The sequence below is a fragment of the Monodelphis domestica genome, chromosome 3, assembly GCF_027887165.1.
Source record: "Monodelphis domestica isolate mMonDom1 chromosome 3, mMonDom1.pri, whole genome shotgun sequence".
Classification (NCBI taxonomy): domain Eukaryota; kingdom Metazoa; phylum Chordata; class Mammalia; order Didelphimorphia; family Didelphidae; genus Monodelphis; species Monodelphis domestica.
This window is the reverse complement of record NC_077229.1, coordinates 400,976,477-401,003,980: the sequence shown is the minus strand read 5'-3', so window position 1 is coordinate 401,003,980 and position 27,504 is coordinate 400,976,477. Positions and strand designations below refer to the sequence as shown.

Sequence of the window (27,504 nt, the reverse complement as noted above, 5' to 3'; positions counted from 1 at the left end):
GTAATTTTAAAAGGCAGTGTTCATGGGGGGTGCTCATCTATAAAAAGGAAAATCATCTCTAAAGTAATTCCTAATTCTAATTTCTCAGATCTCTAGAGTAGAAAAAAGCAATCAGTGGAAGAGAAAGAGAAATGATCAAATAAACCTCTGAAGTTAAAGAGGGGAGAGAAATTATTTCAAGATGGAGAGAGTGGTCAAAGATCACTTTTGCAAACATCCAGGAGGAAGAGAACTGATGAAAGAACCAAAGGACTTTGGCAATTAAGAGGTTGTTAGGGACCTTGCAAAAAGTAGCACAAATAAACTAATGTGAAAATCCGTGAAGATGATTAAGAGAAGAGAAGCCAGTTGCAGGTAGGTAGTTTAGTGGATGAAGAGCAAGGCCTAGAGACAGAAGGACCTAGGTTCAAATGTGACCTCAGACACTTCCTAGTTGTGTGACCCTGGGCAAGTCACTTAATTCCCATTGCTTAGTCCTTACCACTCTTCTGCCTTATTCTAAGACTGGTGATGAGAGAGAGAGAGCAAGATCGAGAGGGAGGGAGAGAGAGAGAGAGAGAGAGAGAGAGAGAGAGAGAGAGAGAGAGAGAGAGAGAGAGAGAGAGAGAGAGAGAGAGAGAGAGAGAGAGAGAGAGAGAGAGTGCAGAAATTATAATGGTATTTGAGACAACTGATTAGTTGTAATTATTTTATGACAAAAGTTGTTATAAGTTTTTTTTATCTCCTTTTTGAAGCGGTACAATTTTCTCTATTTTCTTAAGGAGAAGGAGGGACACAAACTCTTCTTTCTTAAGTACTTGTTTCCGCTAGGCCCATCTTTCCTTTGTTTAGAGACATACAGTTTAGTTGGAAATGTCCTCCTATCTCTTACCGCGGCTGATTAAGTTAGTGAAAATCAGAGGCCAGAGGGACTTTGGGCATCTTTTCCTGAAGGAATCATCAAGAATTTTCTGCCACTTTGGATAGATAGGACTTTGCGCAAACTCGAGCCATTCATGTTCTGGATTTCATTGAAGCCCCAGTCTCATTCGGCTCCGGACGAAGCCCATCTTCGCATTCTTCCGCAGCCTCCAGTCCGCCCGGCACAGAAGAGGCGCGTCCGCTGCCGCAGGTCCAGCCCGAGCAGGTGGAACTGGCACTTCGAAACCAAGTTCCAGTTTTCTCGCGCCCTCCTTTCTCTCAAGCCCTCTTTTACTCCCTCCTTCCCGATGCATCTTTCGCCTTCCCTTTAGGGAGTGAGAGTTGGGAGGACTAGGAGGAGGGGTTGTTGTTGGCAGCTCAGCCAGCTTGCCTGTCTGCTTGCACCCCACCCCTCCCCAGCCCGCCTATTTCCGTGTCCCCTCCTCTTTCCCATTCATTCCCAGTCAGTCCCGGGCCCCACCGGAGCAGCGACCGCAGCAGCGGCGGCTCTTCAGGAGCTCCCGGACCACAGAGATAAGCTGCAGTAGTGCCCAGCAGGTGGAAGGAGGAGGCGGAAAAAAAGGAAGAGGAGGCGGCTGAACCACTGCGGGCCTGGAGCCTAGGAGGGGTTGTTTCACTTGCCCCGGGGCTGCCGTGGCGAGATCAAGTGTGAGCCAGGCAGGCGTGGAGAGCTGCTCTCCAGGTAACTAACTTCGAAACTCCCCAGACTTTGGAGTCCAGAGCCAAGAGCTCGTAGAGAGGGAAGGAAAGAGGCAGCAGGCTCTGGAGGCTGGCCTGGGCTCAGGAGCCCCCACGACCTCAGCCTGTGCACAGTCTGGTTGGCGGGGCTCTGGTGGGTGAGGAGAATCTTGGGGCGCTAAGGAGCTAGGGAACGCGGGTAACTGAGCTTCCCTTTGTTTGAGCCGGGAGGTCTCGGCCCCCGGGCGGCGGAGACGCAGGGGACTGGACCGAAAAGTTCAGTGATTAGCTTTTCCCCAACTTCAAGCCTCTTTTCGGAGAAAGCTGTGGAGCACCCCCTTGCAGGAGTACATGACTGAAGACGGCTCCCTGAGACCAGCTGGAGGAGGCCACGGTGTGCAGTGGTTTGTGGGGTGATAGGCAGGCAGGGGCCGGTGTGTGTGTGTGTGTGTGTGTGTGTGTGTGTGTGTGTGTGTGTGTGTGTTTGTATTTCTGGAGATTATAAATATCCGGAATTCCCCTAGTGGAGAAATTCACCTGTTGCTAAGAGTTACTCGGAAGTGACCGCCTAAGTCCGTGGATCTTTTCTGTGGCCAGATCTGGTACACAGCGGTGCCCACGGTTCATAACTCGCTGCCTTTGGTCCTGACTTCTCTAGGTTGGACCTCAGCGGATACTGGTCGCTAAGCTAGCATCTGCATGTTTTCAGGCCTCTTTTCCATAACTCAATGAATGTTGATAAATTAATATGTAGAAAATAATTTCTTTATAACCAAATCAAAGAAGACTCAGCCAGAAATAGCCCCTTCCCCAAACAATCCCTTCTTTCTTTTTCCACCTGATTAAATCCCAAGCTTCCTTGTGTGTCTAGAGAGCAGAAATGGCTGAATAGGAACTCCAGAACAGGGATTTCTGTCTTTTTTAGAAGTCCTTTTTTAGAAATGGGAACTCAGCTTTGGAAGTCAAGCCATAGAAAAATGGTCCCAGAAAATTTTTTAGCTAGTTCAGAGCAAGTTCCAGTCATTTCAGTAGCATCGATACTCCTATATTTACTTCATAATGGCTGTATGTTTAGGAGAATGGGAAAAGACTGTGGGATGTACTTTCCCCCTTCTTTCACTCTTAAAAAAACAAACAAACCGGTGTGATACCTGGGCTGATTAACAATGATCAGAAGAATACTGTGACTCCCCTACCAGCAGCCTCAGACTTAAAACCTCTTTCTTTGTTTAGTGCTGGTGATGGAGCAGAAGATAGAGAAGGAAGGAGAACAGGGGGTATTCTGAATGAGGAACTTCTCCTACCCCCCAACTATCCTTTGTCCCCCCATTCTGAACATGTAGGGAGTGATTGACTTAGAGGGGTTGTATTCTTTTATACTGCTGTGTCATGTGCCTTCTCTTATGTAAATGTAGAACCTATCATACTACTCTTTCAGAGAACACCAAGCTAGTGTTCACCCACAACCTCCTTCCCCAGTCTCTCATTCACGTCTTGATGCTGCTGGAGATCATTTTTTGATATCCAGAGTTGGAGCTTGATATTCATTTTCTAACTCAATACTGCCAGGTTCTGAGATTTATTTCAGCTATCTTTATCTGCCCTCCAAACAAGCAGATCACTGGACCTTTGCTTCAGTAGTTAAACTTCCAGTTTCCAGTGGTAAAAACAAAACAAAAACCATTATTGGTCCCCCACCCCCCATCATTTGGTACTCAGCCTTCTGGTGATGAGCCTGTTAAAATATATATAGAGAGAGAGGTGAGCCTTTATTTACAAATAAGTAGTGGTGACTAAATAAATGGCTAATAGTGTAAGTATATGACTTGGAATAGCTATGGTGAACTGTCATGTCAGAGTTGATTTTCAAATCCAACCCCAATACTTTTTTACACTTTTACTGGGGCAATTCACTGTCTCTGAATCTCAGTTTACCAAATATAAAAAGGGATCTATAATACTGTCTTCTGTGCTTACCTCTTGCAAAGTTGTAATGAAACATTTGTGTCAATTACATTTGGGGCAACCTATGGGATGTATTTATAGGTTATACTTCACAAATACAGAAAACTCAGGCACCCTCCTTCTCTGAGGCACCAAAGAACTTCTCATGTTGTATATAGTTGTAAAGTATAGCTAGAGCAGCTCTATGAGTACAGTACTTCAGGCACACTGTGGGTTGAATAGACTTTTTGAGGGTTGGCCTAGAATGACTATAGGCTCCAGCAACTGGGTGACACAGAGCTGGTCCTGGAGTCAGGAAGACTTGAGGTCAAATGTGACCTTAGACATACTAGATTTTTGATCCTGGGCAAATCACTTTAACTTCTCTCTGCCTCAGTTTCTTCAACTATAAAATGGAGATAATAGTAGTACCTACATCCTTAGGTTGTTGTGAGGATAAAATGGCATATTTGTAAATTGCTTTGCAAACTTGAAGCCATGATATAAATGCTAGCTATTATTATTTTATCTGTGCACATATATTGTTTTATTTAACTTAGTCTTCTGAACTTTAAAATACTATAATTCATATTAAGTTGCATATTGTATACTTTCTGAAATATTTCACATGATTTTAGTTAGTAGTTAATATTTTTGCAACATAACCTCTTTTTTTTTCCTTGGTCTGGAATGTATCTCCATGTTTCCTGTTGTTTCTCCCTCTGGTAACAAAGTTTCTTAAAATAAAACGTGTTGTTGGAACACATCCTTATTGTTGATCTAGGCCAATGCAATGCACTTTATACCAAGCATCATGTAGATCTAAGATTATTATGTTTCCATTCCTCTTTTTTGGGGGGGTGGGCAGATAAACTAGGAAAGTCTTTTTTCCTCCTGATCTTTAGGGGCATTTCTTTTTCTTAGTATGGGCATGTAACTTCCTATCCTCCCCACAATAAGCTAAGAAATAATGACACCCTGCCCATATTAATTAAAATATATTTTTTAGTAAAGTAGCTAGCATTTATTAACTTCCAACTATGTTCCAGGCTCTGTGCTAAGTTCTGAGGATGCAAAGAAAGACCAGTTTACCCCACCCACAACCCCCCCAAAACCTGTTCTCAATGAGCTCACAAACTAATGAGAGAGACAATATGCAGACAAAATACATACAGAATAAATTTGAGTGAATATTGGGGGGGTGGACTCTGCAGAAGGTGGAGTTTTAGTTAGGACTTGACAGAAACTTAGTGAAACCTAGAGGCAGAGAAGATTCCAAACAGAGAATTCCAGACATGCGTGATAGCAACAATTTTTTTTTGAGGACAGACATAAAAAGATTAAAATTACTTGATTTTAAAATCAAGAACTGAGAATAGAACACTTTAACAATATACACATTTCCCCCTAAAATATTAGTTTATCAGTTGTTGACATAAAGGGGAAATATGATCTTTAACTACTTAAGATATTCTAAGGAGATGGGGAAATATGATCTTTAACTACTTAAGATATTCTAAGGAGATGGCTTGGTACAGTGGCAACATTTTGAGATCTGGAATTTGAAACACTAGTTTCTAAGTCAACCTCTCTAGATCCTAACTTTACTTAAAATATAAGGGAGTTGGCCTTAATGACATCTAAGATCCCCTCCAATGCTAAAGCTCTGGTCCTGTGACCTTTTAGAATATAAATCAGTTTTCAAACTGAGGGAGGTGTTTGTAGAAGACAGTGCATATAAATGTCCTTGTGATGAGTTAAAATTAAGAGTGATTTAATATACCAGTGCTCTTTAGGTGCTACAAATATTAATAGAGGGCCAGCCTATGCTAATAAAACAAAGAATCAGAGCAGTTAATTTGGCCCCAAATGGTTTTAACCTGAAATAGAGATAACTGAGATACCTGCTAGAATTAACCAGGAAACTTTCTCTAACTTTTCACTTCCTCTAGGTCAGTGTTAGGGAATGTTTTCGAGATCATGTGCCCAAAGTGCAACTTCAAGCTGCCTATGAGCCCCCCACATTACCCCAGACAGCAGAGGGAGGACATGCTTACTTGGGTGACTGGACAGAGGGGCAGGGCATGCAAAAAATGTCTCCAGGCTCTGTGGAGAGGGGGAATGAAGCAGCCCTTTCTGTGCTTCCCAGCCACCCATTCTACATCTTTGCCAACATGAACTGGGCACTTAATTGCATCCTAATGTGACAAAAATCACATGTTCAGTTTTAAAACAAATCCTTTCAAACTAGTAGTAAACTAAAAGGTTGGGCAATAGGCTGGCCTCTGTGATACGCTTGAAGAAGATGACCCCATCCATCATTTTTTAAAAATGACTTCAGACTTTCCCTGATTAATTGTTCAGATCATAAATTTGCATGTTAAAATTATATATTGTTCTGGTCCTTCCTGACCCCCCCCCCAAGTATTCTAGTTAGTATAGTAAATAAATTTATAAGTAGTCAGTATAAAGTAACAACAGTAGGAAGTAAGATTGCAAAGGGAAACTTAAAAGTCAGTTACAGACTGTCCCATAGAACAAAGGAACATGATTTGTAAACTCTATCACATATTAATTAAAAAACATATCTGGAGATTATGTGTGATATCAGAGGATGCCAGCTGTCCTTGCTGTAGGGGCCATTTGGTCCTATGATCTTTAAACCTCAGATAAGCTCTAGACATCCACTGTAAGATCAGCAGAAAATCAACTGTTTCTAATATCTTTGAGAAGACACAGATATATTAGTGAAGTAACTGCAAGGTAGCAGGGATAATGATTAGTTTTTCCCTCACAAAAAACCCTATAAAATGAGGCCCCAAACTCTTGACATCTTTACCCCTGGCACTCTTCCATTTTTATTTGGGTCCATGCTGTTAAGTGCTCCCAACTCTAATCCATGGTAACACAAGTGACTTTCTTTACGTTTCCCTCTCCTCGTTCTCTTTCCTGTGTTCCCTGCTTTATTCCACCACCTGGTTCCCAAACTGTCTGCCTCTGTAACCCCCTAGACCTTACCCTTTATCATTGTATTTTCTATGTTGTTTACCCTGGTACTCTATGCCTTATTAAAGTGTGATTGAAGTATTATCTACTCTTTGTTTCCATTATAGTCTTTCCCACTAGGTACCCAGAGAACTGGATGTGCTTGCCCTATTTAATAATTCCATAAATTAATTAGCAGTCTACGTTGTCAGAAAAGGAATCAACCTTCATGTGTTAGTTATTTGATTTGAATGGGCTTATGTTGCCAGGGTAGTTGTAAATAAAATGGAGTGTGTGTGTGTGTGTGTATGTGAGAGTGTGTGAGTGTGTGAGATTTGACCAGGATACTTTTATCAGTTTTCTTTCAGCCCAGCTGATAAAATGACAGATTTGAACAACCAAGTATTAAGACTAAAATATTAAACTGTTTAATAATGTGTAAAGAAGGGCTTGTACTTTGTTACTTTGAAAAAAGTTCTTGATGGAATTAGAGGGCAATTAGCCACCAAGTGATCAAGGTTTGGTCTTATTCATAATGGCTCTTTTAAAATCAAGACACTCTTTAAAGGCAACCAAAGGGAAAGGACACCAAGACCCTGTAGTGTTAGATGAATGAATTGCCTTGGCCACACATATTTCCTAGGTGTATGTCTCTATTAGTACATTTATCTCGTGACCATTTTTTCCCCACTGACACTGTATATAATTGTGGCAGAATATACTCTGGATTATGATGGAGGAGAGGAATATTTTGTTAATATTATTCTTATGATATGATCTCAGTAAATACCTTTGCTCTTCCTAATTGCATCTACTACCTGTTAAAGGTGGGGACTTATGAGCTTGTAAGTTTTAGAAGTTTCGGAGCCACAGAGAACCTTGGACTCAAAGTAGTCACCCTTCTTTCAAACCAGCTGTAGAGTGTGAGTTAGAGAGAGAAGAATCCCAGAGGAGGTGCTAGAGTAAACTGTAGTTACTCACAGTGACTGAAGAGAACACTTATTGTTTGGGTTTGGAAATGAGTGTTCTGTTTGTCCAGAATTATGTGGCAAGTGAAAAAAAATGTCTTTAAACCAGTTAAGCAAATAATTAACTAGTTACTGGTTTGGTGGATACTTTCTGCTTTCCTTTCTTATATTCTTCAATTAAGGAATTGTATTCATAGTATCTTGCCAGTTGTTCTAAGGACCCGAATCACACCTCCATCTTATTTATAAGAAGACAGTAAGAATTTTTCTCATATTGTTCCTATCTCAGCTATTTAGCAGAGTAGTAAAAAGGAAAATTTACTACATTTGAAATCAGAGGAGTTGGGTTTGACCTTGCAGACCTGCTGCTGTATAACCTTATATGATAACTTTCAGCCGCTGTATCTGTCTGTATGACTTTGAAGAAGTCATTTAACTTTCTAGGACTGTTTCCTTGTAAAATACCATAAAAAAGTAAAATAAAGGTGTTGAACTAGATGACCTCTAAGATCCTTTCCAGCTCAAAATCTGTGAAATCCTCCTATTCATTCCCAATCCCTTTTCTCTCTCCAACCCATCTTTAATACCAAGCCCCAACTAAACTATCCCTGCTACCCTCCATCTGATCATTTACATTATTAAACTGTTTTTTTAAAGGACCTTTGTGTTTGTAAATAGACATTAAAATAATAATTTTAGAAGATTTACTATAAGGACTGAATTTTATTTAAATTGAAGAGTTTCCACATGGAAGTTCCTTTCCACAGTGAAAGAATTTGAGAACCACTAGGCTAGGAGTTATGGAGAAGGGATCCCCAAATTAGGTGGTACTTTGCTATAGACTATGGTACCAGCTATGGAGCCCTGGTGGTTTGGGGCTCACTGTTTTTGGCCCTGACTTCTCTAAGATTCCTATAACTGGTGCTCATTACCAAGTTAGCATGTACTTTTTTCTAGGCCTCTTCCACTTCACTACCCATCCATTCATTGGCTCTTTGCAATCAATTTTCTGTTTCTACCACTACAATAGAGTTGTTCTTTCTGAAGTAACAGCTAGTTTTCTTATCACAAAATTTTTTATATTCTCATCTCTTGACCACCCTTTTTTATTGATGCTCCTCTCTTGACTTCCATGGCACTGAACTCTTTTATTTGTCCTCTTACCTCTTTGCTTATTCCACCTCTTCCTTCTTTTGTTCTCCCTTTGTGTAATCTTAAATAAACCTTCTGATTTTCTATTTGGACTTCTCCTTTCTATGTTGAAACATTTTGGCACAGTAAATAATGCTAAATTTGAGAGTAAAGAAGGCTTTGAATCCTGACCTTTAGCTATGTGATCCTTGGTGAGTCTCTTAGACTAATTTGCCTCATCTATAAAAGAGGAATAGTATCTAGAGTATCTACTTCCCAAGGTTGTTGTGGTGCTTAATTAGAAAGAGGTGTGTAATGTACCCTGTAAACCTTAAAGACCTATAGCAATGTTGGCTATTATTATATTTTCCTTCTCTTGATGATCTTATCTGCTCTAATGGTTTCAATTTTTACCCCTATGCAGATAATTCCCAAGTCCATTTCTTTACCCACATCCTCTTTTCAGCATTCTAGTCTCCTATATCCAATTGCCTGGATACATAATCTCTATGGGGAAGTCCTGCTGGAACTGGTGATTCAACATGCCCAAACTGAATACTTAAATTCTTTATTTTTATCACTGGCACTATCATTCTCTTGGTCATGCAGGTTTGTAACCTTAGAACTCTCGTTGGCTCCTTCCATGTCCTAACCTGATAATCTTCCCATCTCTTACTCCCCATCAAGCAAACTTCAGAGTCTTGTAGGTTCTACTTGGATTGTCTCTCTCACACTTCTTCCTTTCTTTCCAATCCCACTGCACAGGTGCCATTATGTTTCTCAAAGCACTTTGACTAGTCTTTTCTTATAGACAAAGAATTACTTGTCTATACATTCATTTCTCATGGAGAAGATAGTATGCATCCTGGGAACAATGTCTGTTTTATCTCTATTTCATAACGGTCGGGTAAAGTGCATTGGATTTATAGGTGCTTAGTCAATATTTGGGCAGCTAGGTGGCACAGTGATAGAGTGCCAGGCCTGGAGTCAGACTCATCTTCATGAGTTAAAATCTGGCCTCAGACACTTTCTAGCTTTATGTCCCTGGGCAAGTCATGTCAGTCTGCTTGTCTCAGTTTCCTCACTTATAAAATGAGCTGGAGAAGCAAATGGCAAACTACTCTAATATATTTGCCAAGGAAACTCCCCAAATGTGATCACAAAGAGTCAGATATGGCTGAAAAATGACTGAACAACAACATTTGTTTAATTGGATCCAAAAGAAGTCAGACTATGGTTCTATGGGAATATGTACCTATTTCAAGGCCCTTGGTTTTCTTTAGCAGCCCATTCTCCCAATAACTCATTCCTTCCTTTTTCACATGTTGTCCTGATTCCTTGCTATTTTGAATCATTTGATTTCAATTCCTATTTCCCATTTTTTGTTGTTTCTTTTTCTGGGTTTTTTCTTGCATAACTTTGAGAATTGCATTTGTATATCTATAATCAACTAACCATCAGTCAATACTTATTAAGAACCTACTATACTATACTAAGGCACTATACTAAGTCCTGGCGATACAAAAAGAGCTTATAATATAATGGAGGAGACAACCTGCAAGCAAATAAGTACAAAGCAAGCTATATGCAAGATAAGTAGGAAATAATTGAAAGAGAAAACTCTGGAATTAAAAGGGATAAGAGATGGCTTCCTGAAGAAGTTGGGATTTTACTTGGGACTTAAAGGAAGCCAAGGAGGTCACTAGTCAGAGCAGAGGAGGGACAATGTACCAGGCATGGGAGACAGCCAGAGGAAATTCCCAGAGCTAAGAGATGGGGTGTCTTGTTTGCTCAACAGTCAGGAGGTCAGTGTTTGTGAATTTGGTTTTAATTCTGGACACATCTTGTAGAGCATGAAGTTTGAGAGCATCAAGGCATATTGGCTTTGAAATGGTACGCATGCCAGAGAGTTATGTCAAGGTGAACTTCTGAGTACAGGCTGTCTGAGAATGTTTGAATGAGTTTTAATAAGGATACAAAATATATGTTTGCATAAGAATCTATCAGTTCATGTATTTGTGTGTCTATTCTTGTGAGTATATACCTGGGGGAGGTGACATAAGTTACTGCAAATGAGTATTCTGGGACTCTCTCTTCTCCTCTGCGCTCTGAGCTTCCAAAGTATTTTCCAGAGGGAAGGAAACTGCTTTTGCAACTGGATCTGTGGAACAATGTTGGTTACATTGCCTCTCTCCAAATTCTTATCCCCTGAGTGGTCACAGATTGAGAAAGGAGCTGAAAAACAATGTATCTTGTTTCTAAGATTCTCAATCAATCAATAAGCATTTGCTAGGCTCTGATTGTGTGCCACTCTAAGGATACAAATAAAGTTTTTTAAAAAGGTCCTTGTCCTTAAGGAACTAATATTTTAATGGGGAGACAACATCCCAACAACTTTGTAGTTATAATAAATATTCAGCGTAAACAAAAGGGGCCTTGAGATTTGCCACAAGATGGAGAAGAAAGCATTGAGAAAGTGCCAGGAAACCTATTCATTCTGGCTTTTTCATTCCTCTGTACAAATCTATAGCATGCAGATAAACAGAGGGTAACCTTGTGGGTTTGAAATGAAAATAGAGAGGGTTGAAGTTAAAGAAGAAAAATCTCAGGGGAGATGGAGTAGCTATCAACAAATTAGTCCAAGGCTGTTGACGGAGGAAAATGATCACTTGTTTTCAAGACCACTGACTGAAAGACTCAGCTCAACCTTCAGGAAAACAAAGGTTGAAGTCTCATTCAATTGGCATTTTATGCTCAGGTCAGCTGAATTACAAAAGAGTTTACTAGGAATATCATGAGATCTCCTTCAATGGATTCCAAAAGTATATATAATAGTCTTCTTAGTGAGAAATTTAGACTATATAAATACAAAACCAAGAGGGAGTTAAAACTTTAAAGGGAGTCTTATTTGGAAGTATAATGTAAAAGAAATGTCCTTGGGTTCTTGATAAATCCCTTTTACTCTCCCTTGAGCTCTTTAACACCTTGCTACAGTTTTTTTAGCCCCACTATTTCTTTTTTTAAAATTTATTCATTTATTTAGAATATTTTTCCATCCTTACATGATTCATGATCTTTCCCATCCCTCTTCCTTCTCTCCCAGAGCTGACAGCAATTCCACTGGATTATACATATATCATTGTTCAAAACCTATTTTCGTATTATTCATATTTGAGATAGAGTGATCTTTTAAAGTCCATAACCCCAGTTGTATCTCCATCAAACTTCATGATTGATCATGTGTTTTTCTTCTTTGTTTCTACTCCTACAGTCTCTTCTCTGGGTGAGCCCCATTATTTCTCAGAGCTTCCACGTTCACCCATTTGTATCTGTTTCCCCAGCACTTAGAAAAGTATCTAACCTATAGTAGGTACTCGATCAATGCTCTTTGATTGATTGATTATTATAGGCAGAGAAGTCTCTCTTACTCTTGCTGGTCACCCAGACCAATGTAGAAGATAGAGGTGAATCTAAAGAATAAAACATTTCGAGGGCAGATCTAAGATTGTGGCATGATAAGAAGCAATGTGGTAAGCTCTCATCTACAAAAGCCTCTAGATAGATCTAGAAAATGCATTGCACAGAATCTTGTTAGGGAAATACAGAAAAAGGCACATATACTACAATGGTAGGGAAAGGAAGGATAGAGAAAATTTTCTGACATAATAATCAGGATGCAAAAGTAGACATCAATATAAACAAAGAGGAGAGGGTAGGGAGAGCAACTGACTCTGGAACCTCATTCTCATCTGAACTGGTCAAAAGAAGGAAGAATATTCTCATACAGAGTTTGATACAGAAATACTTTTCATTCAACAGGTGAGTAAAAGGGAAAATAGAAAAGAGACAAGGGAGATTGGAGGGTAGATCAAGGGAGAGATTAGTGCTAAGCAAAACAAAATCCAAGGATATACAAAAATATTTCTAACTCTTTTAGAGGTGGCAAAAATGGGAATATGAAGGGGTACCCATAAATGGAGAATGGATAAACGGGTTATGGCATATAAATGTGACAGAGGTATATTATGCTGAATTCTTATCAGCATTGGGACTAACCAAGAGTCCAGAGAACTAAAGAAGAAATATGCTACCTACCTCTTGATATAGAGCAGAAGCATTTAGAAGGCAGAAGGAAAAAAATATTTTTAGAAAATCGCCAAAATGAAGTTTGTTTTTGATTATATATGTTGGTAATAGATCTTGTTTTTCCTATGTTCTCAGTAAGGGTAAGGGAATGAGGGATGTAGGGGGAAGAAGGCAGATCTTGCTTGAATAAAATAAAATATTAAAAAAAAAACCCTAGACTTGGGAATTCTTGTCAATCCAATGATTAACTGTAATTCCTGAGGAATCATGATGAAACGTGGTTATTATCCTCAGGTGATGGCCTTAGAGAGTAAATTGAGACATAATTTTTTATACATGGACAATATGAACATTTGTTCAGCTTGACCATACATCTTTTTGTAGTGGGTTTTGTTGTTTTCTGAGTGGAAGACAAAAGAAAAGGAAGCGTGAAAGGGAAAAGACTAATATTTGTTTAAAAAACATGAAATTTAATTTGGAAAAAGGTTAGAATATTTCCTATTTTTGTTCAAAACCAGCAAATGGGGATAATTTGTAGTTACAGTAAACCCTTACCATTGAAATAGATCTGATCTAACCTTTGAGGATGAAAAGACTAATAATAGGGGAATAGAGAGTATATGAATAGCCAGGAATTGTGAAAAAATAACGACAATAATAATAACCACATAGCATATGTGATTTAGGATTTTAAATTTTAGGATATGCAAAATTCTTTACATATATTATCTCATTTGATCTTCCCAACAACTCTGGGAGGTAGGTACTATTACCATCCCCATTTTATAAATAAGAAAACTTGGGCTGAGAGAGGCTAAGTAACTTGTCTAGAATTAGACAGCTAAGTACGTGTCTGAGGCAGGAATTGAACTCAGGTCTCTCTGACTCCAAATTCAGCACTATATCCACTGTGCTACCTATCTGTCTCTAAAGTTGTTGGCAGTTCCTTCTGATGCTATAGCACATGAAGATTTCTGTTCTCCTTCCACTGTTGAGATTCATAATGGCAGTGTACATTCCTAATTTGTCTATCTCCTCTAGTTCATAGCAAAATTACTCAATAATAAAATCCACGCCTTAAGGATCAAGGAAATACTATTCCCTTCCAACTCCCACAATCCCTTTTAGTAAAAAAAAAATCAATCTATTACTTGCTAAACTAAAATAACTCCATGAATGCTTTGAGCCAGCTATCAACTAACAGAGACAAACTTCAGTTGCTCTTTGAAGGAGATGAGAAAGAATATAGCAGTAAGGTTCAATATGTGCTACTGGAAGAACTATTGGTCTACACAATTTAGAGCAAGTAGTGTGGACCTCTTAAACTCTTGCAAAATACATAGAAATTTAGAGGTCTCTGTCTTGTGGCATGAGAGTAGATAAAAGGGACAATCTATGGAATGAAATGATAGTTCAGAGAATGTTCCCAAACCAACATAAATCTTTTGTGTAGTGAATGTTTAGTAAAATGTAACCTAGATGAGAAATCCAGAAGAGATGTTGGGTGGTCTGAACCTGGAAATTAGTAGACACATGGCTGGGGTTTTGCATCTAATTTTTCCTTGTAGAACAGGATAGTTCATTCATAGCTTCACAGAAGGTAATAGTTGAAAGGGACCTTAGAGATGATCTAATCCAGTCTTCTCCTTTTGTAGATGAGGAACTTGAGGTCCAGAGAAGTACAATGATTTGTCAAGGTAACTATCCTGTGCTTTAATTTCTCTGTGAATAAACTAACGTGTCAAAAGCTGCAAGCAGAGCTAGATACTAGATGCAATTTTGTAACTACCCAGGGATGCTCAGCCACCTTTGGTGTTAGCCAGCTCCCACTTGTGGCTGTAGCACATGCAGTAGTAGCCACACCCTAGTAAACCATCTCAGCAGATGGGCTAAAGTTGGGTAAGGCTAACTAATAGGCCTCAAACTTTATCAGTGAGTTAGAGCAGTGTCTGTTCCAAGCACATGATGCCTTCCCCCATTGGAATGGGCAGATGAGAACAATTTGTTTCTGTGGTTGTGAAGGCATCTGAAGCAGGCACTGTGGAGTACCAAAGATGCATCTCAGGCTATCACTAGTTTTCCTGACTTTTGTCTTGACACTGAAGTTTAATAATTCTGGAAGAAAGAATGAGGCTGACTGATGACTTTGTGCAACTCTACCTCACTTAAATCCCATTCATGTGAGAGTCAAGAGTTCAGCTTGTGATGTCATTAATCTTCTTCTAAATGAAGGCTGAACAACAATGCAAAAGGGATGATATTTGCCTAATGATATATATATATATATATATATATCATCTTAATAATTCTGCCATTGGAAAAATAGAAAACCTGAATATATTCAGACCCCCCCCCCAAAAAAAACCTTTATAAGGCAAGATTTTAACAAATGCAAAGAGGAATAATATACAAGCAAACTATACCAGTACCTAAGGTTCACCAAGCATAGAAGCAATCAAAGCATGCTGATAAGGAAGGCTATAGATTGAAGAGAAGAGATGGGGCTATCATTCTAGAAAAGATGGCACAGGAACAAACACATATACCGTGTTTATTAGCAAAATTACAGGCTCATGGGTAATTATTTTTGTACATAGATTATCCTCTTCTATAAATTAATATGTTTGCCTTTTCTAGCCATCATCATGAATTAAACTTGGGGGAAACTGCCTCTGTGTACCTTTTCTCATGCTATTGACCATGCCAAGAATGGCTTCTTTCCCAAGCTGTTGAAATCATATCCTTTTATCAAAATACAGTTAAAGTGGTATCTCTTTCATGATGCCTTTCTTCATTTATCCAGTTTATGTAATGTCCTTCTTTACATCTTGAATAGCACATAGAATCTCTTTTATTTACTCATAATGTTCTTTTTGGTATCAGAGTATATTACTATTTGTTATGCTCTTTCTCCATAAGGTTCATGATGGCATAGTGTGCCTCTTTTTCTTTTATAATTCTTAGTAAAGGGTTTTGCATGTAGTAGATGCATTTATTTATTGATTTGAAACAGAAGTAGGAGTTGAATCTGAGGAGTAGAAAGAATGAAGACTTAGACAATGAACTGGATATCAGAGTGGTCTAGGTGCTTGATGGGAGGGAGTGCTTGCTTTGGGTGGCTGGATAGAGGGGCGGGGCATACAAAAATATCCTCAGGCACTGGGAAGAGGTGGAATAGAGCAGCACCCAGAGTGCCAGCTGGCACATATACCAATACTTTGCCAACGCTGCCCTAGATGAAACCGAAGCATATTACATTCCATAAGTGAGAGATCTAACTAGTTATTATAAAAATCAGGTTGGCAACATGACAGGGAAGTAAAGATAGATTTTAGTGAAGACATTTACATAGAATGGATATTCTAACTCCTGAAATTGTGAGGGGGTTATCCATAAAACATTTACATAATATAATTAGCATATGATTATATATATTAAATATGATTAGCAAATCAGTTGATAAGTGTTCTAGCATGATGGTGCGGATAGAGCCTTGAACTTGGAGTGAGGAAGAGCTAGGTTTGAATCTTGCATTGGACAATTACCAATTGTGTGAGCCCTGGCAAGTCACCTACCTCCTCTCAGCTGTAGCAACCTCTTCTGTAAAATAGGAATATTAAAGGGCTGTTTGACGATCAATATATGAAACAATTTATGTAACAATATATAAATGTGCTTTCCAAACTTTAAAGAATGATGTAAATGTTATTATGTTTAATTTATTTATCAAAACACTTTATTGTTCAGCCTGGTATAGTAATAAATAAATACATTTGGTTTACTGTTTACTCTTTTGTTTCCAAGGATTATTATATCTCTAAAGCAAATAAACCCTCTGCATCAAACCCTTAATTAAGATGTACTAGTTTCATATAAGGATAGTTAAGAAAAAAAATTAGCTTGTGTACACAAGTGTACCTTTTCGTATAAACTACTAATTTTTAAAACAGTACTTTGATCTTAGGAGACATTTAATAAATGTTTGTTTAATGAGCAACCTAAATAATCAATAATTCTTTAGAGTCTGGGGTTTTCTGACTTGAATCCATGGAGTCATCTAAAAGTATTGATGTCTAAAAAATAAAGGTCTTTATTTCATGGAGAATTTTGAGGATATTAAAAGAACTGCACAATTTTATGAGATGCTTTCCAGCTCACTTTCATTCTCCAATTCAAACCTGGTCCTAGTTCACTTATATGAGACATGTAAAATATATATAATTTTTATATATACATATGCATATCCACATATGCTGACAGTCTAGCTCTATGGGCTACCTATCCAACTCTGAGGAATGGGTATTCTTTATTAAATTAGCTTATCTCACAAGGATAATTGGGTTTAACTCTTTTGAGTGATTAAGGGTCTTGTTCAGAAGACAATTCAATATTCTCAGACTTTCTGCAATCAGTACAAAGTAATTTAAAAAGAGAAACATTTGAATCACCTCATTCTTTACTTCTAGGGAGTTCATCTTCAATCTGGACTCTATGCTATACATCTTCTAAAACAATGGCAGCACCTTTAGTGAGCATAGTTCTTTTTGTCTTATAATTTCATTTGATTGTAGAATGAATATGGACATTAACCCTGACAGGTATGTAATGGAACTTTTTTTTTAAGTCCTGGAAATGAATAGCTGCCTGTCTGGGACTTTGTACCTAGTTCTACTGTTCACTTTTAAAAGATGGTTCAGAGTCAAAGAATATTAGTATTCAAAAGACATTAGAGATTATTTCATTTTATAGATGTGGGACCTGAGGTCCAGAGAAGTAAAATGATTTTCTGCAAGTCACTTTCATGTGTATTAATTTCTTTACTTGGTAAATGAATATGCCAAAAAGACTTGGAAATTGAGTGGATGCCCTTCAACTGGAGAATAGCTGAACAAGTTAGGGCATATGATTGTGATGGAATACTGTTGTGCCATAAGGAATGATGAGCAGGATGCTTTCTAGAAAAAACTGAGAAAACTTACATGAATAGATGAAAAGTAAAATGAGCAGAACCAGGAGAATATTGAACACAGTAACAGCAATATTGTATGGTTATCACCTGTGAATGATTTAGCTATTCTGATCTAAGACAATTCCAAAGGACTTATGAAGAAAAATGCTAGCCACCTCTTCTAGAGAAAGAATGATAACGTCTGAATACAAGTTGAACAATTTTTCACTTTCCTTATTCTTTTATGTTTTATTGCCTTTTTTTCACATGACTTATATAAAAATACATTTTGCATGTTTATACATCTGTAACCTGTATAAAATTGCTTATTGTCTCAGAAAGGGTAAAGGAAAGAATGGAGGAAAAAATTGGGATGTGAAATTTAAAAAAAGTGAATGTTAAAATTGCTTTTACATGTAATTGGGAAAAATATTATTAAACATGAATATTCCAAAAGGAAAATTAAGACTAATATCCTTATTGCAGACTAGTTTTACTATATGGACTCTTTGCTAAATGTAATTATATTAGTATAGAAGACATGATTTGGTTCTTCTTATGTAAATCCATGTAATAATGAGCTTTTTTTTAAAGAGTTTAGGGTCTGTTGTGTATTTATTATGATCATTTTGAGTAATTTCCTTACTTTGTATATTCATAAAAATTAGTGATTCATGCAAGCTGAATATGAAAGGCTTCCTTAGAATCTAAAAGCCAAGTAGACTTAAAATTAAAGTTCAGTTTCCCCCTGTGGCAGGTATGGGAAAATCCCTAGATTTAAATCTTTCTTCCTTGGCCCACTGTGGTTTGGATAGTTGCCTTTGCTACATTTTTTTTTAAAGCCAAGTCTACAGAGTATGAAATAAAGGGAGGAGTTCATTATATATTACCATTTGAATTCAGACTTCGTAGTCAGATAAATTCAATTAAAAAAAAAATCTTTTTTTCTAGATAGCTCAAAGCAAAATGTCAATTTTAAGGGGCAGGTTTGGGAGTCTGCAGACTTTATATTTACTATTTAAATCTATATAGACTGGCATTCAGTGACTACAATCAAAAGGATTAAATGGTTAGATTTCCTTGGGCATTTCCCTTATTTAATTCCTTTGCAGTTATTTGGAATATGTAACAAACTAAGAAATTATCTCCTCTTTGAATTATTCTACTCAAAACTATAAAGGACCTAGGGGACTTCCTATTTTAGTTGTTACCCTGCTTACAAGAACATTCTATTGATGGGTTGTTTATGTAGACACCTGAAATTGAGTGTGTGACCATCTTTATATCATATGAGTTACCTGGTGAATATAATCATTGTGCTTCCCTTCTTTGCAAAACCATAATCTCAGACAGACAAGACAACTTCTTCAAAAGGCATACAATTGGGGGTAGTTAGGTGGCTCAGGGGACTAAGAGCCAAGCCTAGAGATAGGAGGTCCTGGATATGAATCTGGCCACAGACATTTCCTAGCTACATAACCCCGGGCAAGTCATTTAACCCTCATTGCCTATCCCACTCTTCTGCCTTGGAACCAATATACAATATTCTAAATACATATTGATTCTAAGATGGAAAATGAGGTTGTTTTTCTTTTAAAAAGACTTACAGATACATAAATATAATAGAGTGAAAGAAAGAGAAATCTCTGGTAAGATACCACTAGATAAGATGAGAGATATACCTCAAGAATGTCCAGAGTGGTTTAGAATCATAAAAAGAGAAACAATAACAACTTTGAAAAGGATCTACCTTCTCCAAGATTGGAAATAAGATCACTAAAGAAAAACTCAAGAATGTGAATATGAGAATTGACAAACCAGGAAAGATGATAGGAAATCCCAAAGAAGAGTTCAGATCAATAGAAAACAAAATGATAGAGCTTGAGGACAGAGCTTGTTAAGACAAAAGGAGATACCACTGTTTAGTGGAAAGGACAATGGATTTGGAACTCTTAAAGTTCTTTTCAGCTTTGCATTTATGATCTAGTAATCAACAATCTGAGAATTACCAGTCTCCAAGAAAAGTATAAGGGAAGAATTTGGATATTTACTTTTAGTAAATCATCAAATTTCCTAGAAGTATTAGAAATACAAACAGAGTGAAAAATCAGTAGAATTCCTTGGGGGTGAAGCAGAGAGGAACTTCAGTTTAACTCTTAAATAAAAAAGTTCTAGACCATCAGTATCAAGAAAACAATCTTACAGGCAACTGAGAGGTGTATATTTAAAGAAATACTGGCTTGAATTATTCAAAATGTTTCAACAATGATAAAAAATTACAGACTTCTAGAATGGCATACTGAAAGGTAATAGAAAAACTGAGTGTGGTCAGCATGAGAAAATGTTCTTTAATGTGCTTAGAAATTTTAATTTCTTTCCTGGTGAATAATTAGAATTATCCAAGGTTTTTGATGTGCAAATTAATCAAGTGCCCTAAAAGTAAACAAAAGAATATAGAATTTAATGCAAGAAAGAAGGAGAAGATAATTCAGAGTTAATGGCTTATAAGATGATTTACCCATTAAGAGTCATTCAAAAAACAAACACTAGGAATTTGAAAGAAATATTATATGGAAAGACAATGAGGGGCAAGGAGGTGGCTCAGTAGATAGAAAGCCAGGCCTAGAGATGGGAGGTCCTGGGTTCAAATGTGATCTCAGACACTTCCTAGCTGTGTGACCTTGGGCAAATCACATAATCCCCTTTGCTTAGCCCTTACTGCTTTTTTGCCTTGGAACCAATACTACTTATTATTATAAGATGGAAGATAAGTTTTATTTTTAAATGCACATTAGTTAGATCGCACAACCTATGATCTTGCCATTTTTAAAAACAATTTTTTTGCCTGGATTTAAGATTTCATTGGTAGTAGTGAATTCCTATTAAGAAAGCTTAACAATTATTCAAGTTAATATTAATAGCTCTTCAACAACTTTTCATCTTAGAGTTGCCTGGACACACATAGAGTTTAAATAACTTGCCCAGGGTCACATAGCCAGTATTTGCTAGAAGTAGGACTTGACTCTAGAACTTTTTCAGTGGTACCTGCATAGTTACTGTTGAAATTTTCCAGGTGTCTGCTCTCTCAGTTCTTTTGGGGAGAAATTTCTACTCCAGTAGGGAGGATGTTGGAAACTTGTGAAAGGAGGATTCAATGTTAGAGAATAAGGATAGGCGTGTTTTTATTGGAGACCAGCACCATTATTGGTTATCACAGAGAAGCTGGGAAGGTAACCCATCTTCCCAACCTTTAATTGGTCAACAGCCTCCTGGAATTCATGCCCCATTACCCACCTTGGAGACCACCTGCTTTATGAGAATTCAACATGTTGATAGGGTTGAAAGGAGCCAAGTCCACATCTAGGAATTTTGGGGTCCCAGGAAAGTATGATAAATATTCCTAGAGCAAGTGGAATGTCTTGTTCCTTTAGTTGAGGGAGAAAGGTAGGTCAGTGTGAGCCTGCTTCTAGGGAAGTAGCCATGTATTATTAGGAAAGAATCAGTTGGAAAGTGACAAAAAGCATTTACTAAATGCTTGCTATGTGCCAAGTGCTAGAGAAAACAAAGTGAAAATTGGGTGAAAATATAGGAGAGTTCACCTGAAGGTGATTGGAAAAGGCTAGGGAGAGGCAATCAGCAGGATAGATGGCAGGCTCAGGAGTCTGAGATTCAGCAGCAAGGCAGACTAGTGAATCTGCAATTTCCCAGAAAAATGCTGGTGCATTTGAAACAGATTGTCTTTCATTCATATGTGGGAAAAGAAAGGGCTCAGACCCTGACCACTGGAAACAAGAGATACCAATGGGATCTCAATGGGCAAGGGATGGGCAAGTTACTTTCCCTCTGCCTTTGAGTGCCTCCTAGGATGTATGAGGGTGAGGGTAGGGAAGGCTGAGTAGTTCATGCTTTTGGACTGCTTCACCTTCACCCCAGCCTTCTGTTTGGCAGCTTCTTGCTAAGGAGGTTGTTTCTGGAGGACTTAAGAATTGTTGACATTCTTTAAATTTGGCACCTTGTGGGTAAAGCCTCTGTCACTCTGCCTTAGATACTTCTCTGAGAAAAATAGATTTTTTTTTTCCTGAGGGATTGCATGTCCCTGATCAAGGACAGTCGTAGCTGTATCCCTTAATGTTGATAACGATGCTACATTTCTTTGATTTCTGGCTTTCTTCAGGAATAAAATATCAGGGAGTTGATTTGTTTCTCCTTGCTTCACTAAACCTCCTTACATTATCTGGGAGTTGAAGAGAGAATGTTTAAAGTAGTTTTGACCTTACTTAAGGTTAGTTATATGTCATTTTTCTGTTCTTTTTTCCTAATCATTTAATTCCTGAGAATTCTCTCTTTTAGCCATAGACATAAAATTTTAGAGCAAGAAGGGAACTTGGAGAAAATATAGCACTAATGTTACTTTAATATGCTTTGGGTTCCAAAAGTTTGAATTTCATGCCTTTTACTCATTTTCACTGTTCTTTTACCCCCATCTCCTAATGTGGTTCTTTTTTGGCTGAATTCCATGATATGTATGGAAATGATTTTTTAAAATTCCATATTAATTTTCAAAGAAAGTTGATTATCAAGAGTAAGTGTAGTATAAGCAATGAGCTCTGGAATCAGAACTCCAAGGTTCAAATCCTGCCTTTGATCTCATTACCTAGGTGACCTTGAGTGAGTCATTGGACCTTGGACCACAGTTTCTGTGAGGGGTTAGATGCTGAAAATCCATCTATATTTGGATCTAGTCATCCAGACCACCTAGAAATAGTTGGCATTTCTTTTTGATTTGATTCTGTTCAAATAATTTCTGCCTTTTGCCCTTGAGCTAGGGAGCACTTTGAAAGCATGAAATAGTCAGCATCTTTCATTTTTACTGACTCTAGATTATAACTAAGGTCTAAGAATAGTAAAACAGAGAGGTAATGACCTTGATTCCCTTCCTTGAAAGTATTCCTTAAAATTTTTTAAAACATGTTTTGTGACTCTGAACTAGATAAATACTAACATCAGCATTTCCATATACAAAGAACAGAAAATATATGAAAAATATATGAAAGCACACATATATGTTACATATAGTTTTGGTGTTTTTTAGTGTCTAGTACATTGGTTCCAGAACTGTTCTGTTTATATGTATTTCCATCTAAATTTCTTTCTGCTATATGTGCACATTTGTAATGCTTCATTGATATTCTTATATAACTTTCATCATTGCCCCCCTTTTCCCACTAATTCTCCTTATAATCAATACATATAGTAAAGTAAAAGAAATCTATGTGATTGTTGTGTCCAAAAATATATATCTGATTCTTCACCTTTAGAAGAGAATGAAAAACTTATTTCATCTTTGGTCTTCTGGAATCCTGGTTGGTCATTGCATGGTCCTGAGTTCTTTCATATTTTCAAGATGTTCTTCTTTATGATGTTTTCTTCTGGTTCTGTTCACTTCACCCCATATCAGTTCATTAGAATCTTCCCAGGTTTTTCTGAATCTATCCATTTTGCCATTTCTTTTAGTGCAATAATATTACATTAAATTTATATTTCATAATGTATTCAACCATTTCCTGTTTGAGGAGCATCATTTAGTTTTCAGTTCTTTGTGATGTCAAAAAATGCAGCTATGAATATTCTTGTATATATGGGTCCTGTGGCTTTATTGTTTAATTCATTGGTATATAAAGGCTAGTATTGATATTTCTGGCTCAAAGGAGACACAGTTTAGTGTCTGGAGGGAGCAGGAAGGCATAGTTCCAAATTGCTTTCCAGATTGGCTCTAATGAGGGTACTTTCCGTAAGATAATTTATGAAAAAAAATCAGTCATTGAAGTAAAATAACTTTATTAGGTCAACATCAATATTGGGAAAGTTACTTTATTGCTATATTTAGAAAATACTCCCACCTAATAGCCATAAACATTATGCTTTAGTCTTTCTTCAAAGTAGTTTGTGGTGAGACATCAGAGATACTGTGTTTCCTACCTTGAGTTAGACTGATATGGGAAAAAAGGGAAAATGCTACTCCTTGGAGGTAGTCAGGGTTCATATAATTGAATCTGGTGTATAAACCCAAGAGTTTATACAATGGAACAGTTCCATAAGGGGCCATAAAATCTCATTTCTGCCACTCCTCTCTCAGGGGTGTTACATGGATCAATGATTTATTCAGCTCCCTGAAAGAACATTTAGCACAATTCCAAATCTCTTTATGTAATTTATTATACCATTGAATGCATTTGTAATCTAACTCTGTAATACATTCTATATTGTTCAGTCATCCTTTGTGTATGGATGGTATTATTTTATTATAGAAATTAATCAAGTTGTGAAAAGACTGCATATGTACCCAGAAGCTAAAAGCAAATAGGACAAGCCTACTAATTATCAAAGTTAAATTCTTAAGAGAAAATGAAAATACTTAGTTTTTCTTTCAATTACATTTATGTTTAATTTTCATGAGAATCTGTGGTTTTCTGACAATTCTAAGTATATTTAATCATATCAAATGTCCATATGGCTAATTCTCAATTTCTTTTTAAAGAGGCAGTATCAAGTGGGGAAAAGACCACTGTTCTTGGAGTCATGTGACCCAAATTCAAATCCTGCCTCTGGTACTCATTAGCTGTGTAACTAAGCAAATCATTTAATCTCTCTGGTCCCATTTTTTTCCTCTGTAAAATAGGAATAATCATACTTAATAATTATTCAGTTCTTTTATGAACTTACATATAAACTTGAAATAAAAAATAAGTTACATTATCTTTGAATGAGGCTAAACTCAGTTCTTTGTGACTTCAGTATTTCAAATGTATTGAACTGTGAAACTGATCATCTTATGTCAAATTATTTAATTGCATTTTTTAAAAATGTGATGGATTTTATTCCTCATCTAGGAATATTATAAAAAATCCTTTTGAGAACTTTTCATTATTATATAAATGTGGAGTTTTTTTTTTTTAAGAAATATCATTTAGAGGGCAGCTGGGTGGCTCAGTGGATTGAGAGCCAGGCCTAGAGATGGGAGGTCCTAGGTTCAAATATGACCTCAGACACTTCCCATCTGTGTGACCCTGGGCAAGCCACTTAACCCCCATTGCCTAGTCCTTACCACTCTTCTTCCTGGGAACCAATACACAGTATTGATTACAAGGTAAGGGTTTTAAAAAAAAAGAAATATTATCTAAAAGCTGCCCCTCACTTATGAAGATGGCCATAGAGTTACAGACCTACTCCTCCTATGTATTTCCTGCTACATTGCTATCGATCTGTCTTGGTTATTGCGATAGCTATTTTCTGTATTGTGGAAAATCTGCCACACGAAAATATCCATGGCCCCAACTCAAATGAATGTAACATACACAGTATTTCTGTTATTCAAAACCAGTCTTCTTTCCATTGGTATAGATAATCTAGTAGGCTATATTTAACTTCTGTTGTTGTTCAATAAGGGCATTTTGTTTGCTTAATTTTTTTAGTTTTATTTAATTGGTCAATTTAGAACATTATTCCTTGGTTACAAGAATTATATTCTTTCCCTTCTTTCCCCCCAACCCCCCCCCCCCACCCCTTCCCATAACCTACTCGCAATTCCACTGGGTTTTACATGTGTCTTTGGTCAAAAACTTTTTTCATGTTGTTGATGACCCATGTGATCAAACAGTTGTTTTACTTCTGTGTTTCTACTCCCTCTGTTTTTCTTCTGAATGTGGATAGTGTTCTTTCTCGTAGATCCCTCCGAGTTGTCCTGGATCACTGCATTGCCACTAATGGAGAAGTCCATTACCTTTGATTGTACCACAGTGTATCAGTCTCTGTGTACAATATTTTCCTGGTTCTGCTCCTTTCGCTCTGCATCACTTCCTGGAGGTCGTTCCAGTCTCCATGGAATTCCTCCACTTTATTATTCCTTTGAGCACAATAGTATTCTATCACCAATATATACCACAATTTGTTCAGCCATTCCCCAATTGAAGGGCATCCCCTCGTTTTCCAATTTTTGGCCACCACAAAGAGTGCTGCTATGAATATTCTTGTACAAGTCTTTTTCCTTATTATCTCTTTGGGGTACAAACCCAGCAGTGCCATGGTTGGATCAAAGGGCAGACAGTCTTTTATCGCCCTTTGGGCATAGTTCCAAATTGCCCTCCAGAATGGTTGGATCAATTCACAACTCCACCAAAAATGCATTAATGTCCCAAATTTGCCACATCCTCTCCCACATTTATTACTTACCTTTGCTGTCATGTTAGCCAATCTGCTAGCTGTGAGGTGTACCTCAGAGTTGTTTTGATCTCTCTAATTATAAGAGATTTAAAGCACTTTTTCATGTGCTTATTAATAGTTTTGATTTCTTTATCTGAAAATTGCCCATTCATGACCCTTGCCCATTTGTCAATTGGAGAATGTTTGCTTAGTTTTTTAAATTAAATTTTATTTTATTTTCACATCTGTATCCTCTCCCTTCCATCTCCCTTCCCCTTTCCAATTGAGAAAGCTAGAAAAATAAAACCTCAGGTACAAATATAAGCATAGTAGTGAGGCAAAACAAATTCTTGCTTTGGTCATGTTCAAATTTATATATATATATATATATGTATATATATATCATATTAAACATATGTATATTTGACATTTAGACTGGCATCAACAAATTGCATCAGGGCCAAATTGCTCCCCCCTTCCCTTTTTTGTAAGGTCCTGTGAGCTAAGAATGGTTTTTACATTTTAATATACAATAAGGCTTCATTTATACAATTTGCTCATGAAGTAGGCTGAACAAAAACAGCCCTCACTGGCTTTGATTATTGATTTAAACTATATTCTCTTAATCTATATATTTTTAATTGACCAATTACATTGAATTTGTGGTTTTCTTGAATGCCTAGTGAGCAAACCTCATGTACCAAAGCAGCCAGGAAAAGAAATATTTATTAAGCACCTACTATGTGTCAGACACTGTACTAAGTTGGAGGTAAAAAGAAAGGCAAAAATATACATATTGGTATCTTCTTTGCAATTTATAGTTTTAAAACTTGTCTTGGGGTACGAAGAGGCTTATTGACTGGTCCAGAGTTACAGCCAGTATGTGTTAGAGGCAGACTTGGACCAAGTTCTTCCTATCTTTGAAGCCAGCTTTCTATCCATTGCATAACCCTTCCTCTCAGTCTATTGATTAGTAGAAGGAAATAGGATGGCAAGGAGATAGAATATCAGTTGGAAGGGAGTTAAAAAAGGCATCCATTCTAATATATACTTCATCTAGACCAGGCTTTACAACATCCCTGACAAGTGATCATTTACTTTCTTTGTCAGACCCATGCTGATTTCTGACTGCTAGAATCCCAAAGGATATAAGCTCTTCAAAGGAAGGCACTATATTGTTTTTAGTCTTTAGTTACCTAGCAAAATGCCTGTCATGTAGTAGTGTAATAGAGAAAAAATGGTTTGGGGATGATAAAGGGAACAGGATCTAGGAGAGGATAGGTGATGTTTAGGGTTGACTCAGAGAGAGGAGAGGGGGTTTGAAGATTTTCCCCCTTCTGCATTCCCTCTTTAGCTATGGCTGCTCTCCCAGATTTGTTCTTGTCCTTCTTGTCCCCCTTCCACTACTAGAGACCAAAGGGTTTCTTCTTAAGAAGACATCTCTCCCCCTTTTCTGTTCATTCTCCTGGGGTCCCTCCTCCAATGAGGAGATCAGATCCACACACTCTTCAGTCTTGCACTTTTCCTTTAGTACCAGCCTCTGTCACAGTAGGTGTTTAATGGATGCTTGATGGATAAATTAATTAATGAAGGAACTTCTGGTACTGGCATTCCTAAGACAGTATGGAAGAGCTCAGTGAGTGT

At 37.4% G+C, this 27,504-nt stretch overlaps 1 protein-coding gene across 3 annotated transcripts in view; it reads left to right on the top strand.

Moving 5' to 3' along the window:
• Positions 1 to 896: 896 nt before the first annotated feature.
• The window catches only part of PLEKHG4B (pleckstrin homology and RhoGEF domain containing G4B), a 353,991-nt gene continuing 327,383 nt past the window's right edge, over positions 897 to 27,504 (top strand). For all 3 annotated transcript variants that reach the window (XM_056824353.1, XM_056824355.1, XM_056824356.1), the window contains exon 1: positions 897 to 1,603. The gene's annotated coding sequence lies outside the window, so the exon portion shown is untranslated. The remainder of the gene's footprint in view (positions 1,604 to 27,504) is intronic.